The following is a 25,591-nucleotide window of genomic DNA, read 5'->3' as shown; positions in this document are numbered from 1 at the left end:
GAAACAGACAAACGGTTTAGGTTAGCACAGCGAAACTGCGCACACCCACCAAACTCGTCATTTGCGGTTCATAGATACCAGACTCGACCATATTCGTGCGAGTCGAAAACACCACTTACGATCGTCACGGAACCTCACACCGCGCTGAAAATCTCCCTGGCCACTACATCCTCCCCCCTTAATCTACCGCAAGGGAGCCGGCTACGGGGTGTGGGACCCTTCCCCTTGCTCTTCACGGCTCCTTTTGCCATGGTCCTGGACAGGAAAGTTAAATAAAAAATAGGAAAGAATAGGGAAAAAGTAAATAAAAGAAAAGAGTTTAAAAAAGTAGTTTAAAGTAACCAAAAGTAGAAAAAAACACAAAATATAGATGTAAAAAAAGAGAGGGATAGGTAATCAGTAAAAAAGATCCAAAAAAAGTTCAAAGAAAGAAAGGATTGCAAAGATTAGGGGAGGATTGAAAAAACATGTCCAGAACCATAGCAATGAATTAAAAACAAGATGGCCGCGCCCAGTGAGGACCGAGTGGGTAGGTTTACGCGATATTTCCCCCGTGAGCACGCAAAAACACGCGCGAACACGTAATCGCACCCTGCACACAACGCGAGCATGCAACTAGCACCTGGAAACAGAAATACGCAACGCGAACAAGATGGCCCCGCCCATGTACGACCGCATAGGGTGCGCTGCAAGAGGCCCGCGAACACACAAAGCGCCCTGCAAACACATAAAAAAATCTGTAAATTCACAAAAATTTCCGGATTATGCGGACCACTAATTCGCACAAATTTGCGTACTGCGAATTCGTGCATTTCGCCCATACTTACATATAACCACTCACAAACCCAGTCAGATACACATGTATCAATTTACTCATACTCCCTCTCACCCACTCACAGACCTACTCAGAGACTCATGCATGGACACACAGGCCCACTCAGAGACTCACACACCAACTTACAGGCCCACTCAGACACACATGCTCACTTACAGACCCACTTAGACACACACACATATCCAATCACAGACTCACTCAGAGACTCATGCACCCACTCACAGACCCATTCAGAGACTCGCACACCCACTCACAGACCCATTAATATACTAATACACTCATTCAAAGACCCACTTTGACTCACACACATCAACTCACAGACCCACTAAGAGACTCACACATCCACTCACAGACACACTCAGATACTTACTCAGACATGGATGCACTCACTCATGCATTCACTCACAGACCAAGTTAGACACTCACACATGCAGTGAGATGCTTATGCAGATTAGGGGTGGGCAGAATTTGCGTAATTGCGTTATGCAAATTTCCACGAAACGGTAAAAATTCTCAGAGAACACGCAGAAAGTATACGAACACGCGGAATTGCTTTTTCGCGATGCTTTTTTCCTGTTCGCAATCGCTGTTTTCATGCTCGGGGGGAAATATCTCATGAACACGCACTTTGAGAACGCGAGCAAGCAAAAAATTTTGCGAAGTCCCGTAACGCAGAATTTTGGGCAATTTTGTGTTCTCCGCGGAACGTGAAATTACCCAAATACCGCAAATTCCATGAGCGGAACGGAATTTACCGCCCAGGCCTAATGCAGATACATCCAGAACCATTGAGACACTCACACACCCAGTCACACACCCACTGAGACACTCACGCACTCAGTCACACATCCACTTACACACTCATTTTAAAAGTTTACAGGTTACAGTTAAGAAATAGAAGTTAAAAAGCCTTCAAAATTCACTGAAAAAAAGGTTATACAAATGTTATAGTTAGGAAATTGAATTTTGAAAAACTTTTGAAATTCACTGAAATAAATCACAGGTGAATGTAAAAGCTAGGATATTGAATTGAAAAACCTTGGAAATTCACTGAAAAAACAAAGGTTACAGGCAGTGCTTTAAATGGAAAATAATAAGTGCAGGTACTCATTAATATGAGTTAGAGGCGTGGTTAGTGGGCGGGGCTAGGGGCGGGGCTTATGGCGCCATATGATGATACATAATGACTTCTATATCAATTGCAGCAACTAGCTGATGGAATTAAGTTTACTTATTTCAGAAATGCCTTCACAGGTAGCTGGCGAGATATATGGTAAGGCTTGTATAGGTACATGCTGACTGTCACATCCCTGCATCATATAATTAAATGGAACAAGCTCTTTGCTGGACAGCACCAATCAAAGAATAAATGCCAATAGAATAAATGCCAATAAGAAACAGGAGGTAACAAACCCTTTTCCCTCTGTATGGGAAGAAATGTTTAAAATACACATCAATGCATATTCTCAAGCAATGTACACCACTTAAGCCGGTCCTCGGTTTAAAATGTCAGTATTTTGATACGTTTTATGGAACCACATCTTAGAACAAAGTTTTATTACTATACGAAACGCTTGAGTAGAGCTGCTTTATTGGTCTCAACTATGAAGAAGAGTGTACAACGAATATTTAAATTCTGTTGAGAAACATACTTCTCTCTACATGTACCAAGACTGCAAGGTATCGCCACAGTAAATAGAATACCAACCCAGCGATCAGGACCTTCAAGACTACGGCCCTCTCCGCCATACTACATATTCACAAAACATTTCGAAATAGGAGCTCCTTTGCAAAGACCGCGCTCTGTCGCACAGCATCCCTAGCAACAATCTCCTTCTGATCCTTCAAACTTTGAATTATCGAAAAGAGCACTCTCGCTATCTAACTACAGACAAATCCATTGACCCCAAGTGCTGCCTTATCCAGCTAGAGGACCAAAGAGGCAGAAGCGCCCAGGTATCTTGCACATAATACATTCCTTGTAACCTTGGCAACTCCTAAATATGCTAAGACTGCTCGCAATCCTACGGACTTAATTAGTACTAAACACCAAACACTACCCAAAGTCTTGGACGAAATAAAGCAGCGATATGTGCCAAAACACCACGACCTTCTAGTTTATACACAACTCGCTCTACTCCGCTCGTAACCGTACATTTTCCAAGGCACAGCTCTACAAGTTTTCTCACTTTAAACTCTGATCTTGCCTAAATCAGGGCCGTGAAATGACCGTCTCTGTTTCTATAAATGCACAGCTAAGGTCCTTTCAGTTGTAGATCACCCAGTGCCATCTTTACTTCCTCCTCACGTCTTACCTGAACTTCCCTCAGTTCCGGTCCCAACCATGTTTCCGGGCAACTTCGCATCCTCAACAGTGCCATGCTATACACGACCCTTCCCACTTGTGTTTTTGCTTAGACAATATCTAGTCCTGTTCGTATCCCTTTCTAAGATGACACACACATACACTGCCATGATACACGGATACCATCTATAACGTGCACTTGTAGCGACCACCATCGCTATGCCCACGCCCCCAACTTGTAAATAAGGCAGATGTTATCACAAGAGGGTCTCCAGGGGTCTGTCACGCCTTATATTTCTTTAAAGCATATGCTCTGAAGAATTTTCTGATGATCTCTCACACTTTCACCTCCCTCCCTGTTTGCTGCCCTTCTGATCGATTAATGGGTTCAACTGCCCTCACACCTGTCGCCAGACAGTTCTTTAAATACATTTTAAACAATTGCCAGGGTCTTAAAGGAAACTGCCTTAACTGCATGTTCAGTTCCAGTTAAAGTAATGCAAAGCACTTGCTCTGCAGCCCGAATTTTTGATGTGGGTTTTAGACACTTAAGCCAATTATCGACCTCGTGGAAAGATAAACACCTGAACTGTTAAGCACAGCGTGAGGCACAGCAGGCCCTCTTAGACCCCTGCAGTCTGGGGCCATTCACATGGACGCTGCTGAAATCTCCAGCAGCGACTGCAGGAGGCTTGGCGCCCTTACAAGATCCTGAGAGACAGGTCGGCATCTAACCTGTGTTAGAGGCGATAAACAATCGGAGCCTGCAGTGCAACTATTAGGGTACCGGTACTCTCCCTTGGTTAATGAGTAGTGCCGGTACTGAGGGCCCGAAAATTTAGAAGTGCCGGTACTCAGTACCGGTGAGTACCGGCCCATTTAAAGCACTGGTTACAGGTATGTAATAAATAGGCAATAGAGTTATAAAAACCTTAGAAATTCTCTGAAAAAAACAAAGGTTACAGTGAGGTTATATTTGGCTGTCATTTCACTCATACAAAACCAGAGAAATTCAGCAGTTATAGTTACCTTAGCTAACCATAAGTTATGCCCCTGAAATGCACTGCTTATGACCGCACATATTACATCACTCCTGGATGACATCTCAAATGACAGCACTGATTACATCATCCCATGACTGTAAATGTTTCATGTACTTTTTTAAGACTTAAAGATACAGCATAACTTAAAGCTACAGCATAACTTAAATTACTATTCTTTTTGTACTAGTAATTAGTCATACTAGTTCTAGCATTTCTCATCTGAGTGGCAGTGTTATTGTAGCAGTGTGTGAGTAGATGTCTAAGTGGCTATATGGGTATGTGAGTGGGTGTGTGAGCGGTTGCATGGATGTGATAGTTTGTATGTGAGTTGCTGTATGGGTGGAATAGTTTCTGTGTGAGTGGCTCCATATGTGTGTGAGCGGGTGTGTGAGTGGCTGCATGGGTGAATAAGTAGCTACTTGAGTGTGGGTATAGGTACGTTAGTTGCTGTGAGTGGTTGTATGGATGTATCAATGGGTATGTAAGTGGTTCTGTGGGTCTGTGAGTGGGTATGTGAGTAGCCGTATTGGTGACTGAATGGCAGTGAGAGTGGCTGTTTGGGTGAGGGTGTGGTTATGTGAGTACCTGTATGGGTGAGTGAGTGGCTGTGTGAGTTTCTGTATAGGTTATTGAATGGGTTTCTGAGTGGCTATGAGAGTGTATGAGTGGGGGTATAACTGTATGTATAACTGGATGTGTGAGTGGCTGTATTGGTGTGTGAGTGCCTGTATGAATGAGTAAAAGTAATTGATTGTATGAATACTGGTATGGGTCTGTGAATGGTATGTGAGGGGTAGTATGGCAGTGACAGTGTGTGTATGAGAGGCTCTATGGGGGTGTGAGTGGGTGTCTGATTGGTTCTGTGAATGATGTAATCAGTGCTGTCATTTGAGATGTCATCAGTGATGTCATAATAATAACCAGCATGTGTAAAGCGCGTAGCTACCTCAGGAGAGGTGTTCCAGCTCTGGAGGCCTGGGGGAAGATTAAGCAAGTTATTGTCCAGATACAAATGGTACTGGACTAACCTGCCACCGGTGCCGGGGATCGAACAATGAGCCTGCCACCGGTGCCGGGGATCGAACAATGAGCCCCGTGTTCCAGAGTCAGCTGCCCTGGCCACTGCACCACACCTCTTCCCTGATGTCATCAGTGATGTCACAGACATGTCATGAGTGATGTAATATTTGAGGTCATAAACAGTGCATTGCAGGAGCCTAAGTTAGCTAAGGTAACTATAACTGCTTAAATTTACTGATTTTGCATGAGTGAAATGTGTGCCTAACAATAAAGTTCCTGTAACCTTTGTTTTTTACAGTGAATTTCAAAGGATTTTTATTTTTTATTTTTATAACTGTAACCTTGACCTGCTCACTTCCTGCATTTGTCTGCTCATTTCTGACCTTTATTTTGCCCCTTTCATGCTCGATGCTGACCTTTATTTTGCCTCTTTCTGCTAGTTCCTGACCTTTATTTTGCCTCTTTCGGGTAGTTTCTGACCTTAATCTTGCCTCTTTCTGCGTGTTGCTCTTCTTTATCTTGTCTGTTTCTCCTCATCTCTGACCTTTATTTTGCCTATTTCTGCTCATTTCTGACCTCTATTTTGCCACTTTCTGCTTGTTTCTGACCTCTATTTTTCTGCATTCTGCTTGTTTCTGATCTCTGTTTTGCCTCTTTCTGCTCATTGCTTGACTATATTTTGCCTCTTTCTTCTCATTTCTGATCTCTATTTTGTCTCTTTCTGCTCTTTGCTAGCCTTTAGGTTGTCTCTTCTGCTCGTTTCTGACCTCCATTCTGCCTCTTTCTGCTTGTTTCTGATCTCTATTTTGCCTCTTTCTGCTTATTGCTGGCTTTTATTTAACCTCTTTCTGATCTCTATTTTGTCTCTTACTGCTGCCCTTTATTTTGCCTCTTCCTGCTAGTTTCTGGCCTATATTTTGCCTCTTCTGCTCATTGTTGACCTTTATTTTCTCTCTTTCTGTTTGTTTTGAACCTTTTTCCTGCCTCTTTCTTCTCGTAGCTGACCCTCATTATTCCTCTTTCGGCAAGTTTCTCACTTTTATTTTGCCTCTCTCTGCTTGTTGCTGTCTTTTATTCTGTCTCTTTCTGCTTATTTCGGACCTTTATTTTGCCTCTTTCTGCTCGCTTCTCACCTGTATCTTACCTCCCTCTGCTCGTTGCTGACCTTTATTTTGCCTCTTTCTGCTTTTTGCTAACCTTTGTTCTGCCTAATGCTGCTAGTTTCTGACCTTTATTATGCCTCTTGCTGCTCGTTTCTGACCTCCAATTTTCCTCTTTCTGCTAGTTTCTGACCTTTATTCTGCCTCTTTCTGCTTGCTTCTCACCTGTATCTTACCTCCCTCTGCTCGTTGCTGACCTTAATTGTGACTTTTCTACTTGTTTCTGACCTTTATTCTGTCCCCCTCTGCTTGTTTCTGACCTTTATTTTGCCTCCTTCTCCTCATCCCCCGGGACAGTCGATCAGCCGCAAGGACTATTTCCTAACTATAAGATCCCTGTAATCTTTGTATTTTTTCAGTGAATTTCAACTTTTTTAAACTTTTGTGTATGTAACTGCAACCTTTAATCTGCTGATTTACTGCCTTTTTCTATGCACTTCTGACCTATATTTTGTTACATTCTGCTCATGGCTGACCTTTAGTTTGCCTCTTTTTGCTTGTTTTTCACCTTTATCTTCCCAGAACGGCGAGAGAAACAGTGGCTAGAGCGCTTATTCTCTCTCGCCTTGATTATGCTAATGCCCTGTTCAGTGGCTCTCCAGCATACCTGACCAATCGTCTCCAGATAATCCAAAATGCAACTGCCAGACTCCTTTTTAGGTCTCGCCCTGGAATTCGCATCCGAAGGATGCGTCCAGGGCGGAGACTTATAGCTATCCGACGCCGGGGAATGAGGGACAAGAAACTGTCACGAGCAGTTTGCGCACGTTCTGTCCTGCGCCCCGCCGTGCACTTCCCTCCCATACTCCCAGCAAGTCAGCCTAACGCATGCACACGCACACGCACTTACAGAGACACGCAGGCACCCAGACAGGCAACCCCCACAGTCACACACGCATACACACAGACTCCAAAACACATACACACACACACACACGCTCACACACATACACAGCCCGCCGCCGCACGCGCGCGCGCGCACACACATGCCCCCGCCCTCGCAGCCCAGCAACAAGGCGAAGCCCCACTCACCGGCTTCCTTGGTGCAGCGGCTCTCACCGGCAGCAGGACTCTTCCTCCCTTCTTCGGCACCGGGGCTCCTGCCTGCTCCGGTGCTCCAACAATCGCGGCTCTTCCGTGGGAGGCGGGGTAGGCTCCCGCCCTCCTACTTCCTGTTTCCGGTTGTCCCGCCCGGCCTGCCTGACTTCCTGGTCGCAGGCCGGCGGCGGACTGCAGCACGAGCTTGGGATTTCTACACTTCACCAATTATGCCGAAAACGGGCTTTGAGTTACAAGGTGACATTATATATAAATCGACACAATGCTAGACTTTGTCAAAGAAAGACATTTAAAATGCCTGGTCATACCTGAATGTGGCAGATAATATGTGTAAACTATAATTGGTGGGTGGCTCAGTTGCTTCGGGTATGTTTGTGCCTCCAAAAATATTATTAAGTGTTCCCAGGTCCTCGCACATGGGCGGGCCAAATCAAAGCTCACAACTATTCGGGAGGATTCCCTGAAAGAAAACCATTGACGAGCCCCCACACTTTCAATTGAGATGAGGAATAAGTGGCACTGGCTGAGGTGGGGAGGAGCACTTTGCGCGAGGAAGTCAGGAGACTTTCAGCACAGGGACTGTCTTTCTCTACGTTAAGCATGTGGCGACACTCAGTTTGTCAATAAGGATTTCTGGTTCTGGGCACCGTGCAAAATATCATTGCTGTGAGGACTGTGGGCTTCTATTGCTTTTACGGGAAGGCGTTCACCGACGTGACAGTTTTTAACCATGGTGCCGATCTTGGGATTTCTACACTTCACCAATCATGCCGAAAACGGGCTTTGAGTTACAAGGTGACATTATATATAAATCAACACAATGCTAGACTTTGTCAAAGAAAGACATTTGAAATGCCTGGTCATACCTGAATGTGGCAGATAATATGTGTAAACTATAATTGGTGGGTGGCTCAGTTGCTTCGGGTATGTTTTGTGCCTCCACTCATTTTATATTTGTAAAGTGAAAGACTTCAGTTTTAATTTCAGTTTTGGCAGTGATGGTACACGCAATACCAGCGCAATTTTGCTACATTGTAAGGAGGTTAAAAGTTGTGTAGAAGCATCTGCAGTGTGAGATCCAGTGAAATGATTAATAGTGCTTTTGGGCAGCTGCAGCAGCGTTAAAATTCATCACAATTCATTGTTGATGCTCAAATAAGTAGGGCTGCAATTTTGCTGTCTTTAATTGGTATGAAATGTTTGTGACACTGCGCCCACACACTGCGCCCACACACTACTTTAGGCCACAGACACTGCGCCCACACAATACTTTAGGCCACACACACTACTTAAGGCCACGCACACTGCGCTCGCACACTACTTTAGGCCACACACTCTGCACCCTCACACACTCTGCACCCTCAATGCAACATACACTCCAAATAACACTCAGTGCCACATAATTACACTGCACTCAATGCAACATACACTCCAAATACCACTCAGTGCCACATAGTTACACGCCACATAATTACACTGCACTCAATGCAACATACACTCCAAATACCACTCAGTGCCACATAATTACACACAACATAATTACACTCTACTCAATGCAGCATACACCCCAAATACTACTCGGTGCCACAAAATTACACACCACATAATTACACTGCACTCAATGCAATATACACTCAAATACCACTCAGTGCCACATAATTACACGGCACATAATTATTCTATCCATCTATCGCCCTCATTCTATCTAGCGCCCTCATTCTATCTATCGCCCTCACTCTATCTATCGCCCTCACTCTATCTATCGCCCTCACTCTATCTATCGCCCTCACTCTATTTATCGCCCTCACTGTATCTATCTATCGCCCTCACTGTATCTATCTATCGCCCTCACTGTATCTATCCATCGCCCTCACTCTATCTATCGCCCTCACTCTATCTATCGCCCTCACTCTATCTATCGCCCTCACTCACCTATCGCCCTCACTCTATCTACCTATCGCCCTCACTCTATCTACCTATCGCCCTCACTCTATCTATCTATCGCCCTCACTCTATCTAGCGCACCACCACAGCATCACTCAGGGGCACCACAGCAGCACTTAGGGGCACCACAGCACCACTCAGGGGCACCACAGCATCAATCTGTGCAACGATTCAACAACAACTAGTTCAAATATGTTCTATCAATGTTTCAAGCCTTATTACAAATGTCACAAAAATATGTTAATATTTCATTTCTGTTCTTGGATTTTCGTCACAATAAAGTACACTGAACATAATATTCACAAAAGTTATTTACTAAAGTTTAAGCTATTCCCATTATAAATTACAATAACTTTTAAGTATTAATTATTTAAAAAAATTAAGCCATTGTTATTTGTAATATCAATACATCTAAGTCACGTAAATACTACACATACTGCATTACAAATGCAATAGGTGTCACATTTGCGAAAGTTATAACTATTGGCATTGTAAATGACAAAGCTATTAATTTCGCTATTTTCAAAACCAACACATAAATAAATAAATTGTCATTTACAATACCAATAACTCAAACTTTTCTAATGCGAGACCTATTGCATTGCAAATGCTTGTTAACATCTCTAGGCGGACTAGCGTCCGTCTCCATCTGCGCAGTCTGCACTGGCTTCCGGTCTCGCAACCAATTATCTTTAACCGCTTCGCTGCTCATGACGAGCTCAGCTCGTCATGCAGTACACTGGTCGTGTGCTCATAACGAGCTGAGCTCGTCATGAACAATGGGATTTTAAAAAGTACAGCACCATGGATGAATTTCCTTAGCATTGATGTGGTTAAAAACCTTACTTTTTCCCACAGGGCAATCTACAATCAGGGCCCTTTTTATTTGTGGAAACGGTTCTCTTCCTATCTCCCCAATCGTCCCCTGCGCTCTGCCACTCAATATCGGCTGACGGCTCCTCGCTTAAAGCGTTCCCGTTTTGGAGGTCAATCCATTGCTGTTAAAGCAGCAATTGCTTGGAATTCCCTCCCTTTGACTCACCTCTCCAATCCGATTTATGCGCTTTTTAAAAAAGCACTTAAGACCCATCTGTTCAAACTGGAGTTTTAACGCACCGTCTTCACGCCTCTAACTTCTGCCTCTAGCATTGTTCCCTTCGTGCTAGGATACTCCAGTAGTAATTGAGTGCGCCATAAAACACCATAAATATAACATAACATAACATATCTTGCCTCTTTCTGCTCGTTGCTGAGATGTGTTCTGCCTCTTTCTGCTCATTTCTGACCTTTATTTTGCCTCTTTCTTCTCTTCCCCTGGGACCATGGGGGCCCCCACAGTCCAAGCTGGTTCCTAACTGCCGCAGAAGATGGCATTTGTTTAACACACAGTGAGCATAAAAGCACCCTTGTGACACAGATACCTTTACCCATCCTAAATCATAAAATTTCCCTCGCTACCCAAAAAAACTCACTCCCCCCTAAAACCCTAAAAACACCCTTATCCTAATATATATATTATGGCTGGGCCTATATGGGTGGCATTACTGATACACCTCCCAAACAACTGTCTTCAGGAGAAAAACAATGGAGTTCTGTACACCACAAAGACACCAACACTCAACATTTTGCACTCAGAGCCGGACTGGCTACTGGGCGTTTTGGAATGCTGCTGAGCTAGGGGCTGATTTCGTTGATGGGGACCTGCGTGCGCTGAACGAAATTTGTTTTGCTTTGTTTATTTCAAAGAACAGGCAGGTCTCCATCAACGAAATCAGCCCCCACCGCAGTGGAATCAGCCCCCAGCTCTGTAGCATTCCCAAACGTCCGGTAGTCAGTCCGGCCCTGTTTGCACGCAGTACAACTGAGGTACACCTCCTGCTCATAAAATGGGAACTGGGTGTGCATCATCTCTCTGGACACCAACCTTTGTAGCATACATACCAAATTCATATTTCAAACTAATAACAATGCAGTAGACATCCTCATTACGGCAATAAAAATATTGAACGTATTACAAGTGCTCAAAAATATATGTCACCACAGGCTACCCACTCCCAGTCCTTTCCTACCTCCAACTACCCCAAATAACTCACCCCCTAACAATGATTATAACTGCATCCTACCGGTGCCTATGTTATTCTCCTGATGCCCATCCTGATACACTGTGCTGCCTGGTGCCCCACTGCTGTTGTTTATATTGTTGCAGAAAGCGGACTTTGCCAATTGCCCCAGTACAGTGGCCTTTTCCCCGAGAATGTCCCTCATCTCAGGGAGTACTGCAACTATGCTGAAGGCTCCTTCAAGGTGAGAAATAGGGTGCTATGTCGATCTTAATGAAAGCTAACCTGGAAGTAGAGTAGAAGCTGAGGCAAAAGAAGTGGTCACAGCAGTACTAGACGTGAAGGAGGTGACTGCAACAAACATGACATGAGCTGGGGCTATATCTAGTATCATTTCCAGAGGGCACGATACTGGGTGCAGATTTAGTGCTGTCTTTGGCTTGACACTTCGGCTTCTTGGTTTGGCCAGGTAATGTGATTGGATGTGCGGCATTCTGAGGCGCTGGTTTGTAGCATTTTGCAATGCTGATGTTTAAGTTTGTGTGTGAGTGTGCGATAAGTTAATTATCCGTTGAGATGTGAGTGTTGCTAGTGAAACATGTCGAAAGTGTGAGAGTTTGTTGTGTTGTGTAGTTTAGTAAGGTGAAGGGGATATCTGGGGAAATTTTTTATCAGTGCAGTTGCGATGACAGGTTTTGAGTTAGAGTCTGGTCAAAACAATTGGGAGTTGTGGTGATGTTAGGCAAAAATATTTGTATTTTTATTTTGTTTTTTGCCTTGAATGTGTATACTTTCCCTTTGTTGAAGAAAGGCGGTGGGTTCCATGTCCTTGCTTTCACATGACTGAGCATCCATGACTAAATGTCTTTTTTAAATAAATGTATGGGATTATTGGGAATGTGTAGAGATATACAGGTACATGCATCAATATTGCTTTTTGTGATTCCTTAATTGCGAAAAATAAGGAATCGCAATTAAGGAATTGCAAAATGCAATGCATCAAAAAATCGCTAAATAAATTGCGATTTCTTAATATTCCTTAATTAAGGAATACCTCCCCATTCATTCCTATGGGCCTAGAGGCCCATAGGAATGAATGGGAAGACATTCTGGTTGCAGCTGGAGAAGCACTAGCACAGCGGATTCTAACGCTGTTGCAGGTGGGGAAACCGCGCTGCCGCCATCGCGCGCTCGACCCTCAAGCCACGCCCATTTTTAGGCCACGCCCACTTTCCCTGACCTATTTAGTCGCGCTGACTCACTAGCGCGCCTAACAACCGAAACACTCCTGAGGCGGAAAGCTGGGAGAATCTGCTCGTGATTTTTTTAAAACTGTGATATTGACTTTGTGTATTTTAAAGCACCTTGCACCCACTTAGAGCACCTTTCTGACCTGGTTGCAGCTGGAGAAGCACTAGCACAGCGGATTCTAGCGCTGTTGCAGGTGGGGAAACCGCGCTGCCGCCATCGCGAACTCGACCCTCAAGCCACGCCCATTTTTAGGCCACGCCCACTTTCCCTGACATATTTAGTCACGCTGACTCACTAGCGCACCTAACAACCGAAACACTCCTGAGGCGGAAAGCCGGGAGAATCTGCTCGTGATTTTTTTAAAACTGTGATATTGATATTGACTTTGTGTATTTTAAAGCACCTTGCACCCACTTAGAGCACCTTTCTGACCTGGTTGCAGCTGGAGAAGCACTAGCACAGCGGATTCTAGCGCTGTTGCAGGTGGGGAAACTGCGCTGCCGCCATCGCGCTCTCGACCCTCAAGCCACGCCCATTTTTAGCCCACGCCCTCCGCCTCCATATCAATGTGCACCCCCCGGACGCGCAGCGGACGAGCGCAGCGGGCGCGCCGACTTCGCGCCGAAGTCGTGCCTAAGTCAAGCCCGTCTGCGCCCGTCGGCGATCGTACGCGGTCCAGGGCCATAACCCATGCCGCTCGGGATGGCCACATTCGGTGGAACAGGCAGGAATTACTTACCTTGCGCTGCAATATCAATGAGTCCTGCAAGCATAATTTACGAGTGGAAGACAACATAGGCTGCGAATACTGTCCCTTCTCCTATGACCTTGACAAGAACTCGACCAGCACGGACTACAATATGCACTGCGGCCTACTTCATGTACGATCGTTAAGGAAACACAAGTTAGACCTATTTGATCTACTCACTGAGAAACAGTGGGATCTTGTGTTTCTAACAGAGACATGGTTAGACAATGATTCCACATCGGATGCCCTTGAGGCACTTCCAGTAGGATACACACCTCATAGACAGGACAGACCTATAGGCAGAGGAGGGGGCATTGCAATTGTAGTCCGGGAAAGCTTGCGATGCCAACTAGACAACTCTCCCATCCTGGACAGTGAGACAGGGAGCTTCACCATTAGAGTGAACAATAGCTACACGCTAAAGGGCATGCTAATCTACAGACCCCCAGGCCCTATAGCCAAGTTTGAGGAGAGTCTAAATGAAGGCATTATGGAGACCGCACTATGCAAAGACAAATTTCTGGTACTAGGAGACCTCAATTCACATCTTAATAACCCCTTAGACAGAGCTAGTAAGAATTTCAGCCAGGCATTAGGAGTCCTCCAACTGAATCAAATTGTTAGCGGTCCAACTCATCAGTTGGGTCACCTTCTTGATCCCATATTTTTCAACTGGGTGGAAGTAGAAGCCATGACCCCTATACCTATCCTCTGGTCGGATCACTATTTAGTCCCTTTTACCATACGAATTCCTGGAAGTAGACCCCCGCAGCCAACAACACTGTATCACCTCAGGCGGAAATGGGCCACCTTCTCCCAGCTCAAATTCTGCGAGGCGCTGACTAAGGGGGGGAGCCCTGGGGGGGGGGGACGACGCTGACACGGCCAATACTAATCTTTGCAAACGCATTAAAGAGGCACTGGATTGCACAGCTCCCCTTCTAAAAACCAAATCTGGTGGCCGTGTTCAAAAAACTGCCCCATGGTTCAACGATGAATTAAGAGTCTTGAAAACTACACTGAAGAGAACCGAAAAAAAATGGCGCAGGACTTTCTCCAAAGAAACCAGAATCGCCTACCTGATTGAGAGGCGACTTTACCATGGCCTAATTAGAAAGTCTAAAACAGCATATTATACTACTAGAATCAGTGAAGCTAGTAATTCAGTGAAAGAGCTGTTTTCGCCATACAAAACTCTCTAGAGCGGAAAATCAGCCACTGTCCCAGACGACTGTTCACCCGAATCGTGCGATAAAATCGCAGACTTCTTCTCAGAAAAATAGCCAAAATCTACTCGGCATTTCAAACGCAGCCCATAACTGGGACATTATTTGTCGAAAGCCCTAGGGAATGGGGAGACAGACACAGACTGACCAACTTTGTTACCCCACCTCCAGAGGATCTGCTAAAAATCTGCAGATCTGTGAGGTCGGGTTCTCCACGGGACCCTACCACACCTAAACGTCTGGCAGATAGTTTGATGGTATTGGAACCTTACAGCAGACATCTATTAGACGTGTCTTTTAGCACCAAGACCGTACCAAAAGATTGGAAAAGGGCGGTGGTTCTACCCCTAAGGAAGAAACCAACCATCAGTTTTGAGAAACTAGAGAACCTCCGTCCAATTTCACTCCTACCCTACCTGGCCAAAGTAGCCGAAAAAACAGTTAATATGCAATTGATGGACTTCGTGGATAAGGCTGCCTTATTACATGATACCCAATTCGGCTGCCGTCCCCGCCATTCTACGGAGTCTGCGCTCCTAACAGCAGTGGAGACCCTACGTCAGGGGGCGGATGAGGGTCATACTATGGCCCTCATCCTATTGTACCTGAGTGCAGCATTCGACACTGTAGCTCATGCCAACTTGCTACAGTGTCTGAATAATGGAGGAATATCTGAAGCTGCCCTCCAATGGATCCAATCCTTTCTGACTGGGAGAAGCTTTCAAGTCCGCCAGGGTGACTACTACTCTAGAGACATAGGACTGGGCCAGGGGGTTCCCCAGGGATCGTCCCTGAGCCCAACCTTATTTAATCTTTATGTCTCTCCAGTGGCTCAGATTGCCGTGAGTCATGGATTGAACATTGTGTCATACGCCGATGACACGCAGCTGGTCATCTCCCTCTCACGTGCACCCGGTCTTGCTTTGGACAGTTTCAGGACCTGCATGCAAGATCTTGCAACCTGGATGTCCACCAACTGCCTTAAATTAAACGGCAACAAGACCGAGGTGCTCGTGGTGGGGGGGAGTCCATCTGTCTGGTCATCGGCGTGGTGGCCCCCATGCCTAGGTGAGGCTCCTATGCATCGTCAGGAATTTAAAAACCTTGGTGTATGGCTCGATGCTGATCTGTCTTTTGGACCCCAAATAGACCGAGTGGCAGGTGTCTGTTTCAGAGTTTTAAAAACCCTACGGAAGGTCCTTGCTCTCCTTCCGATGTCCGCCCGGAGAACGCTGGTACATGCCCTTGTTACATCACGCATGGACTACGGCAACCTACTGTACCTGGGAGCCACCTGCAAGGCAATAAACCGCCTCCAGGTACTACAAAATGCGGCAGCCCGCCTCATCTTAAAAAACCCTAAAAGATCGGATTCCAAAGCTGCCCTCCAGACCCTCCATTGGTTGCCAGTGAGAAGCAGAGTGGAATTTAAAGCCCTCTGTACCTGTCACCGCATTCTTGCTAAGAAAGCACCAACACCACTTCAGAACTTAGTCACCAAGTATGTTCCTTCACGCGCTTTACGCTCCTCACAAGGAAGCCTACTTAAGATCCCTAGGGTTAAAAGGGCCCGCATGGGTGGACGCTCTTTTCGCCATTTGGTAGCGAAGAGTTGGAACGCCCTGCCTCTTAATCTCAGCCTAGACCCATCTGAATCCAGCTTCCGGAAGAACTTAAAAACACACCTATTTTCTAGATAGTTGGGCTCACTCTTTGCTACTGCTCAGAGTTTTTCTGTTGTAGCGCGGGGACATGCTTCCTAGCATAACCAAGCGCTTTATAAACTTCCCTTAATAATTCTCAATTTGCGATAAGCAAATAGCGAATCACAAATTGAGAATGCATTTCAAGGGTGCAGGGGTGTCCAAAGGACACCCTGTTGCACCCCTGAAATCAATCTGTGCACATATGTTATGCACACACATGTCCTTAGGGCACGTGTGTGCACAACATGAAACTTTGAAAAATGCACAAAAGTGCATTTTTCAAAGTTTTCGCAAAGTACCAGAGGTTCAACCTCATGGTAATTTGCTCCCCCTAATTGCGAGATCGCAACTTTTTTAAGTTTCATGCATTGCATTTAAGGAATCGCAAAATGCGATGCCTTCAATGCAATCGCAATTTGAGAATTCGCAAATATTTGTGAATTCTCAAATTGCGAGGGCCTTCACCCTTCATGCATTCCAAAAGCAGATTTTGCGATCCCAAACGGATGCTTTTTGCGATTCGCACCGTTTGCGATTGCAAAATCCTTTGATGCATGTGCCTGATAGTGGTAGAATCTCATGTCTGAGGAGGTAGCAAGACTTGTACGTCTTGGACCTATGGGCAATTGTAATCCCAATCTATTTGTTGTCTTATTTCTTTGTTTGACATGAGTGTGGAAAGCACTGTATTTAGACCTGTTGCAGAGTTTCTGTGACTTCTATTTGTTATATTTGCCTATCTGTGGAGTTTAATAGGTGGTTGTCAGGGTGAATGTATAAGCTAAGCATGTTGGATATTTAAATGAAGGGAATATTTGTTATTAGCTTTGTTGCTTGAAAGAATGGGGAATGGGGAGACACAGAACACTACAGTCACACATTTTGTTTTGTATACTGACATGATCCCCAGCACTGAAATACGATTCTATACTCACCTTCACCTACCAAGCATGAAAATCAGCATCCCAGTGGAGCCTGACTCTCTTGCAGCATTTACAACTATGGCAACTTGTTCAATCAAAAGAGTTTGCATTGCTAAATTGGCTAATGGATATTTAGCGTGATGAAACTTCAGTGGCCAAGCACTTTATAAATGAATATTAACTTGAACATAATGTAGCAGTGTGCACAATTTTGACTGGATACGTGTATGCACTAATGCTGACATTATTAAACTTCAGACAGATGTGGTCAGAGCAGCATTGCTGGGGCTCCTAGTTGGCTACAACATTCCGCATGAGCCATCATGCCAACGGCTAATACCCGATGCACTCCTTGATTACTGTTGCAACTGATCACATTGTTATTTTCCCAGGATGTTGTACTTATAAATGTAACAAAAAATAATTACAGAAGTTAATAATTTAGCAACTCTAATAATTAAGTAATTTTCAAAATATAAAACATGACAACACTTCATCAAGACAATGTCACACTACAAGAACAGCTACCACACTTCCGCACAACTCGACAATACCATTCCTACACTTCAAATTTACAACTACAAAACAAACCATGTTACAATTAAACTACAATGCAAAGATTACAATGCTACATTTACCACTCTCCAGCACTGCAACTATAACACTAGAACAACATATGCAAACTGTTTCCCACAACTTGAGAATTGCTGGTATCCATTGGTGTCTAAGGCTAAACCAAGAACATCATATAAGACTGCAAGTGTATGAATATCAAACTATTGAATTTACCAAAGCTTGCTTATTTTTGTCTGCACTGTGTATAAATGTGGTTAGCTCCCCTTTTTCTTTTACGCTAAGTTATCATATTGTCTTGAGATTGCACAATAACTTTGAGTTTTTACCCTTACAAAAAAAAAAAACATTATGTATTTCTTAAAATAAATTAAGGGCAAGGCTTTCTTTTTTCTAGGCTTGGGCAGAGTTTGCAGAGTTCTTCTATGTGGAACTCCACAAATTCCCCAAAGAACTCCACTGCACCACACTGCAAGTGGCGGAGTGCGTTACATTGTGCTAATTTTTAGCACCGTGTGTTTGTCTCACACTGTAAAATCAGAGCAATCACCCTACACGCAGCGCAAGAGTGCGATGCTTCTTTCTGCCATTGGAGTAGATGTTGTACTCAAGGGGCATATTACCAACAACTAGCGATAATTTTTGTCTCTAACTTGTTTAGAGACAAAAATTATCGCCGCACATCGGCGATTTTTATCACAGATAAACCTTGCTATTACTATTAGCAAGGTTTATCGCAAATGCGATAAAAAACGGCCGCAATGCATGAATATCGCTGAAAAGTCAGCGATATTCATGCATTATCGAGCGAATGCTCTTAGCCATGTTATCCACCTCCCCATTGGATAACATTGCTAAGAACTGCTATGGGGCAGGTGTTAGCTTTTGGAGATATTCGCGCTTAGCGCGAATATCTCCAAACGTTGGTAATAGGAGATAGCGATGTTAGCGACTGTTTCCAGTCGCTAACATCTTGGCACGCCCACTTTGCATGTCATTAGTGATAAATATCACTGACATGCAAAGCGGGGCCCAAGATGGTCGCTATCTCCCATTAGCTGTCACTAACTGGTGTTAGCGACAGCTTGGTAATAGGGAGATAATTTTATCTCCGCTTTCTTGGCTTTTAAAGCCAAAAAAGCGGAGATAAACCCCCTTGATAATATGCCCCCAGGTTCCTCAATGCAAGCGAAAGGTTTCTGAGCGCCAGTGGTAGCGACGATCTGCAACCTCCTGCATTTAGAAATCTCACTGGGAGCGGGGCTGGAGCATGATTTTCCACCCTTGGCTCACAAACTTTGGTGAGCGCAAGCGAGGAAAAAACTCTGTGGAGTTTTTCGGAACTTCGCACGCTGCATGGAGCACAGATTGGTAAAAACTTTGCAAACTCTGCCAGTGGAAAGTAATTTCACGCCCAGGCCTACTTTTTTCAATCCCTGCTTGCTGTCTTGACCTGTTCTACTCTTCTTCCTCCACCATTACTTGTACACTTGTGCTTATTTGATCTGTATAGCGCACACACAGTTTATTGTTTCAAGGTAATTAATCACATACACTGCAGTCAAACATGACTACATTAAAACAGAGCACGTAAACTAGCTTGTTGAAAATGTAACACGAACATCTACAATCAGTCCATTTTGTATAATTTTATGTTCACACTGTTCCATCTGGTTTCATTTGCGTCATACCTACTTTCAGTAATGTGATTTGTATCTTTATCTAATTATAGCTCCTGAACGAGTCTGCCAGCTCTTCTGTGCAGGTTTACACAGCACAATCTATTTAATACATGCGCATCCTTTTACAAAACAAACACGTTTGAAGACAAAAAAAGATCCTCATTGTTTTGCTATCACTCTTTGGGCCATTACTGAATTCAGGTTATTTTCCCACAGACTGCTGCAGTATATATGTATTCTTTCAGTTCTGTTTAAATTTGGGTTAATTCCAGTAACCTTGTATTTGAGAGACGCTATTACCTACGTCCATGATGTCTTAATTCGTTTTTTTAGCATTGTTTAGAGCTGAACACAAATTTTCACCAACGTTTCCAGATTGCATATATTGCTCTATTGCAGTTGCAATTTTTCCCAGAGATGACTTTCATTGTAGATCCACTTCTGTTTTATATTTGAGAGATGGCACACCTAAAATCATTGCCCTAAATGCAATCCTTATAATGTGGAAAATGGCAGATGGTGCAATCGATGTACTTTGGCCTTCCATGGTGCCTCTGTGTTGCACAGCATGTAATAGCGCAAATACTAGCGGTAATTGTGCATTCTTAGGTGAACCTTCGCACCACAACACCTTCCAGAAACGTGCCGAGTAACACTGCTCTGTACTTAATCGAATTCTATGCTGTATTTACAGCACATAGCAAAGTCTTGTAGTTCACAATCCCAATATCAATGTTGCATATATACATACATTTGTGCATGCAACAAATGTTTTGTGCAGATCTCCATGTTTGCATACGTTCTTAGTTCCACTTTATTGGAATGTAGGGTTCTATGTGTTTGCATCTGGTCTCCGTTGCTTTGTATTGGAATGTAAGCCATATAAACTGTCCAGAATAGATGAAGACATAAGGCAATTTTAGTAATGGTGGTAGTGATAGTGTTTGTAGACCCCTTGGCACTAAGAACTTAATCAATGTGCAAACCGGTGACAAAAAGGCAGTTGGATTGCAACCATTCCTGCAACCTACTGAGCAGTACTTGAGTGAGATGCATTACAGGTAACGGTCATTTATGTAAAATATCACAGGGATAATTAGAAATAAAGTACGTGAAGAGGTCAGGCTATCCATGCGAGGCCCGAAAGGTGCAGACACCGCATCTAGAAGTAGACCTTCGGGAATCAAAGCAAATCACAGCTATATACAACAGGGAACATTAGCGTGCGTCTAGCAGGGCACTACCCCGGACCCGGGCCCCCCAACCCCCCACCCCCTCCACCACCCTCGGAATCAGACCCCCCAGGGGTGAACAACTCGACACTAGTGGCATCAGAATCATCCTCTGTCAACCCTTCTATACACATCAACCTCCAGGCGAGCAGGTCATCCTGAAGTTTTCCATCACGGCGAGTGCGCTGCATATGCGTCTCCTCAGCCAGGGACCACTCTCTAGCATCCCTCAACCAGAGGGATATCTCAGGAGCCCTCTGCCCCATCCAAGTTATAGCCATGCGCCGCCTCGCCAACACCAGTAATAACTGTAAGAACTTACTGGACAGGTTCCTCTTTTTAGGTTTGGGTACCAGGGCCAAGAGACAATGGAGCGGGTCTAGAGTAATTCTAAGTTTTGTAGCATGACCAATATGATCCACTACCCCTCTCCAAAAGGTACTGACCTGTGGGCACTCCCAGGCGAGATGAAAGAATCCCACCCTCTCAATTGTGTCTCCTATCTGCAGAAATGCGATTTATAGAGACCGGGGTCATATAGGTGCGGCGGACAAATTTAAAGTGTATCAATTTGAACCGTGCATTACACAAGACTTTTCGGGTTAGGAGCCCAATTCGCTTTCGTTGTCCCGGCTCCGGAGCCATTCCTAAGTCTGCCTCCCATGCCACCCAGGACGGCGCGGTCGGTGGGGTCGAATCCCGTCGCATGGCTGAGTACAGTAGGGAGACCAGTCTCCTACCTCTACCACATGATAAAAGGATGTCGAGGGTGTGAGTCAGCGGAGGTGCCTCTGGGAACTGAGGCCACGTTGTTCTAGCTACCTCCTGGAGCCCTCTGTAATGCAGGTATTGCCCCGGCCCAATTCAAAGGACTCCGTGGCGCGTTCAAAGGACACAAAGGTGTCATCTGGATAGAGGTCCGCCAAGGTCTCACATCCGCCGCTCCGCCATTCCCGGTAGGACACATTCTCCTCCATCCGGAGTACCGGGGCTAAAATCCACACTGGCAGCTCCCTATGGAAGGGGGCCCCTTTCAATACCTTCTGGACGAATCGCTGCCAAATTCCGGCCGTGTGTCGTACCACATAGGGCAAAGCCTCATTCGCTCCCCTTCCCTGCATCAGAGCCTCTCTCAGAGCCTTCTCGTTTGCACTGCCCATCAATAGTTGCAGCTCCCAGTTATCCTCATCAGCGAACCACCTTGCGGCTGGGAGGAGCTGTGCAGCGTAATAATAGAGGTCAAACCTCGGGGCCTCCAGTCCTCCCTCCTCCCAGTTGCGGACCACTGTGCGCAGAGCAACTCGGCTACGCCCGCCTGCCCAAAGCAGGGATGTGAGGAGCGAATTGAGCGTGCAAAATACTCGGGAAGGAAGCGGACACAGGGTGTTTTGCAACGTATACAATATCCTGGGGAGCATCACCATCTTGGCGATCGCCAATCGTCCCATAAGGGAGAGAGGAAGTGTGTTCCAGAAGGACACGGACTGATGAAGAGTCCGGAGCACGCGGTCGGCGTTGTGAGCCAGTAGTTGCTCGTCGGTCGAGGCCACCTGAATGCCGAGATAACGGAACGACTCGCGCTCCCATCTCAGTCCCAGACACGGGAGATCCGCGCTCGGGTCGGTAGCACAGCCCGCCAGCGGGAAAATCAAAGATTTACCAAGGTTGATGCACAATCCAGAGGCCGCGCCAAAGCGGTCCAGAATCCGCATCAATGCGGGAAGCGATTCGCTGGTGGACGTCAAATAGAATAAAGCATCGTCGGCATAGAGGGAGATCACGTTTACGGTATCGCCCACCTTAATGCTCCACTGCTCCAACTCGGCACGAACAGAAACCGCCAACGGTTCTATTGCTAGAGCAAATAGGAGCGGGTAGAGGGGGCACCCCTGACGAGTGCCCCTCCCCAGGGACCATTCCTCAGAACGGGCCGACCCAAGCCGAACTCTAGCTCTGGGTGCCCCATAGAGCACTCGTATCCAATTACAGAACACCGGCCCGAACCCCGTCCTCTGGAGCATCTCCAGCAGATACCCCTAGTTAACCGTGTCAAAAGCCTTAGCCAGGTCAATTGACACCAGTACATGAGAACCCTCTCTCCCACGCACCTCATGGAGGATATGATTCAGGCGCCACAAGTTCATCGCCGTATTACGGCCAGGGATAAACCCACACTGGTCTGGGTGGATCAATTGGATCATATGCAGGGCTAGGCGAGTGGCCAATAGTTTAGTGAGGATCTTTGCGTCTGTATTGATCAGGGTGATAGGCCGGAACGCTGCGGGATCACAACCGTCCCCACCCGGTTTCAGAATCATGCAGACCTCTCCCTGGTTCATAGTAGGCGGAAGAGCACCAGATTCCAGGGCTTCATCATAAACCTGCAACAAGAGGGGGGCCAGAACTTCCCCGAACGAGTGGTAAAATTCAGGCAGGAAACCGTCCCCGCCTGGGGTCTTAGCACGTGGCAGGGCGGCCAACGCAGCGCTGATCTCTCCGAGCATCAACTTTGTGTCCAATTCCTCCGCCGCTTCCCCCGAGAGGGTCCGGAGATCCAAGTCCTGAAGATAGGGCCGATAGGAAGTCTCCTTGATCGAGGGGTCAGCTGCATATACAGTCTGAAGGTGGGACCGGAGGACTTCAAGAATAGCAGACTCCGAGTGCACCATATCACCACTTGGGGCCCGTAGGGCAACTATCCTCTCAGGTGAAAATTCCCGTTGAAGGATCCAGGCCAGTAGCCGGCCAGATTTGTCACCCTCACGATGAAGGCGCTGTCTGTACTGGCCCAAAGTATACTTATCAAGGCGGTTGAGGATGTCATGCACAGATACCTGGGCCGCCTTCTCCGCCTCCTGATCCAAAGTGTCAGGATTTGGCAGAGTCTGAGATCACCATAGCACATCCTCAGCGTCCCGTAAGTCAGACAGCAGCTGTTTCTGGACCCCATATGTGAGGCCCATACAGGCTCCGCGTACCACCGCCTTCAGTGCTTCCCATCTGGTGGAGTAGGGTAAATCACCACTCCCCCAGTTCAAATCTATGTAGTCCGATAGGCAGTCGCCACATGTTCTCTTCCTACCTGGTCCTGGAGGATGTCCATCGGCATCCGCCAGGTGCGGGGACGGGCCGCCCGATCAGCCCACTGTGCCACGCATGTCACCGGGACATGATCCGACAAATATCGGGCCTGATGTGTAACCATCAAAGTAAAAGACGGAGCGAGATTTGCCGCAAGAACGTGGTCCAATCTACTAAGGGTTCCGTGCGTCGGGGTATAACAGGTATAGAGCCTCTGAGTGGGGTGGCAGGTTCGCCACACATCCACAGCCCCCAAATTATGCATTACTTCTTGAAGGCTTGCCGTCATACGTGGCTTCGTGCCAGAGCGAGGGGGATGTCGATCCATGTCAGGGTCTAATACTCAATTGAAATCCCCAACCCAGAGGAAAGGAGCATCTAGGTCCGAAACAACGAGATCCTGAAGGTGGGAAAAAAAGTCCGGGTCATCGATATTCAGTGCATAGGAGTTCAAGAGCAAGAATTCCCTGTCATCCAGCCGAATCCGTACCAGCAGATACCTGCCTTCAACGTCTGCTTCAACATATTGGACGGGACAGGGAATCCCAGGCACCACCCAGATAAGGACCCCCCTGGCATATGTGGAGAAGGAGGAGTGGAACATCTGGCCTCTCCATTTCTTGGATAGCCGCTGAGCTCCCTCTTTATCCAAATGGGTCTCCTGAAGGCACGCGACAGAGACCCCATGGCGCTTAAGGAAGGAAAGAACCCTGTGTCTCTTGGTGCAAGTACCCAAACCGCGCACATTCCAAGTTAAGAATTTAAAACCTATGGTCGATGATTGTGCCCAACCGGGCCATAGTATACATACATTGCGACCTGCCACCCTCGGGCCCAAACACCAGTCAGACCGGAAGGATCAGCCCCCCCAGGCAACCACATAGAAGCCTGAATCACTATATATGTAATGCCAATAACATTTTCCGCACTCACCCCACCCCACCCTCCACAAACCCACAAACTCAGAGCCCCTTCAAAACCACTTCCCCCACCCCCACCCATGAGCGAAAGGACAGCAACAACCAAAATAGCTACCCCGCCCTTCACGCACACACAACCAAACCAGTCCCAATCACCCTCCCCCCCAGCTCCCCGAGGGACCCAGCTTTCCAGGACAGTCACTGGGCATGTCTGCTGGTAGCAGTCTCTAGTCTGGACGGACATTCGTCCGGGAAATGCGGACCCCACACTTCGTACCTCTGTCCAATGGTATGCAAGTCCTCCATTCTACCCAGCCATCCAGGGACTCCTAGTACAAGTTATGGACATCAGTAGGCCAGCAATAATCCAACAGAAGGCCTCCAAATCGGAGGACATCAAATCAGTAACAAAACAGTACCTCAAGTCGGAGCCTACTCCAGCTGCGGCTCGTAGAGGCCAGTCTCCGGGATCACCGGGGCCGTAGAATCCGTATCCGGCATAGTCTCCTGCAGGGTATGCGGGATCAAAACCTCGCCAGGGGCAGATGCCCCGGGGGACTCCGGAGCCGCTCCCGTTGGCTCAGTGGAACCCCTCGATCCAGACCGGCGCCTTTCTCTGCCCCGAGGACGTCGCTGGGGACGGGTCCCCCATGACTCACGGGGTTCGCCGTGTTCACCGGGGGGTAGTTCGTCCCCCCTTATCTTCAGCCACTCCCACACCTCTGCCGGGGATTCAAAAAAGTGCGCACGGCCTTGTGAGAGCACCTTGAGCTTGGCCGGGTATAAGAGCATGTATTGGATTTTCATTTCCCGGAGTTTTTGC

The sequence above is a fragment of the Lissotriton vulgaris genome, chromosome 7 (assembly GCF_964263255.1).
Source record: "Lissotriton vulgaris chromosome 7, aLisVul1.2, whole genome shotgun sequence".
Classification (NCBI taxonomy): Eukaryota; Metazoa; Chordata; class Amphibia; order Caudata; family Salamandridae; genus Lissotriton; species Lissotriton vulgaris.
The sequence above is the reverse complement of the archived record's forward strand: the minus strand, read 5'-3'. Positions refer to the sequence as shown.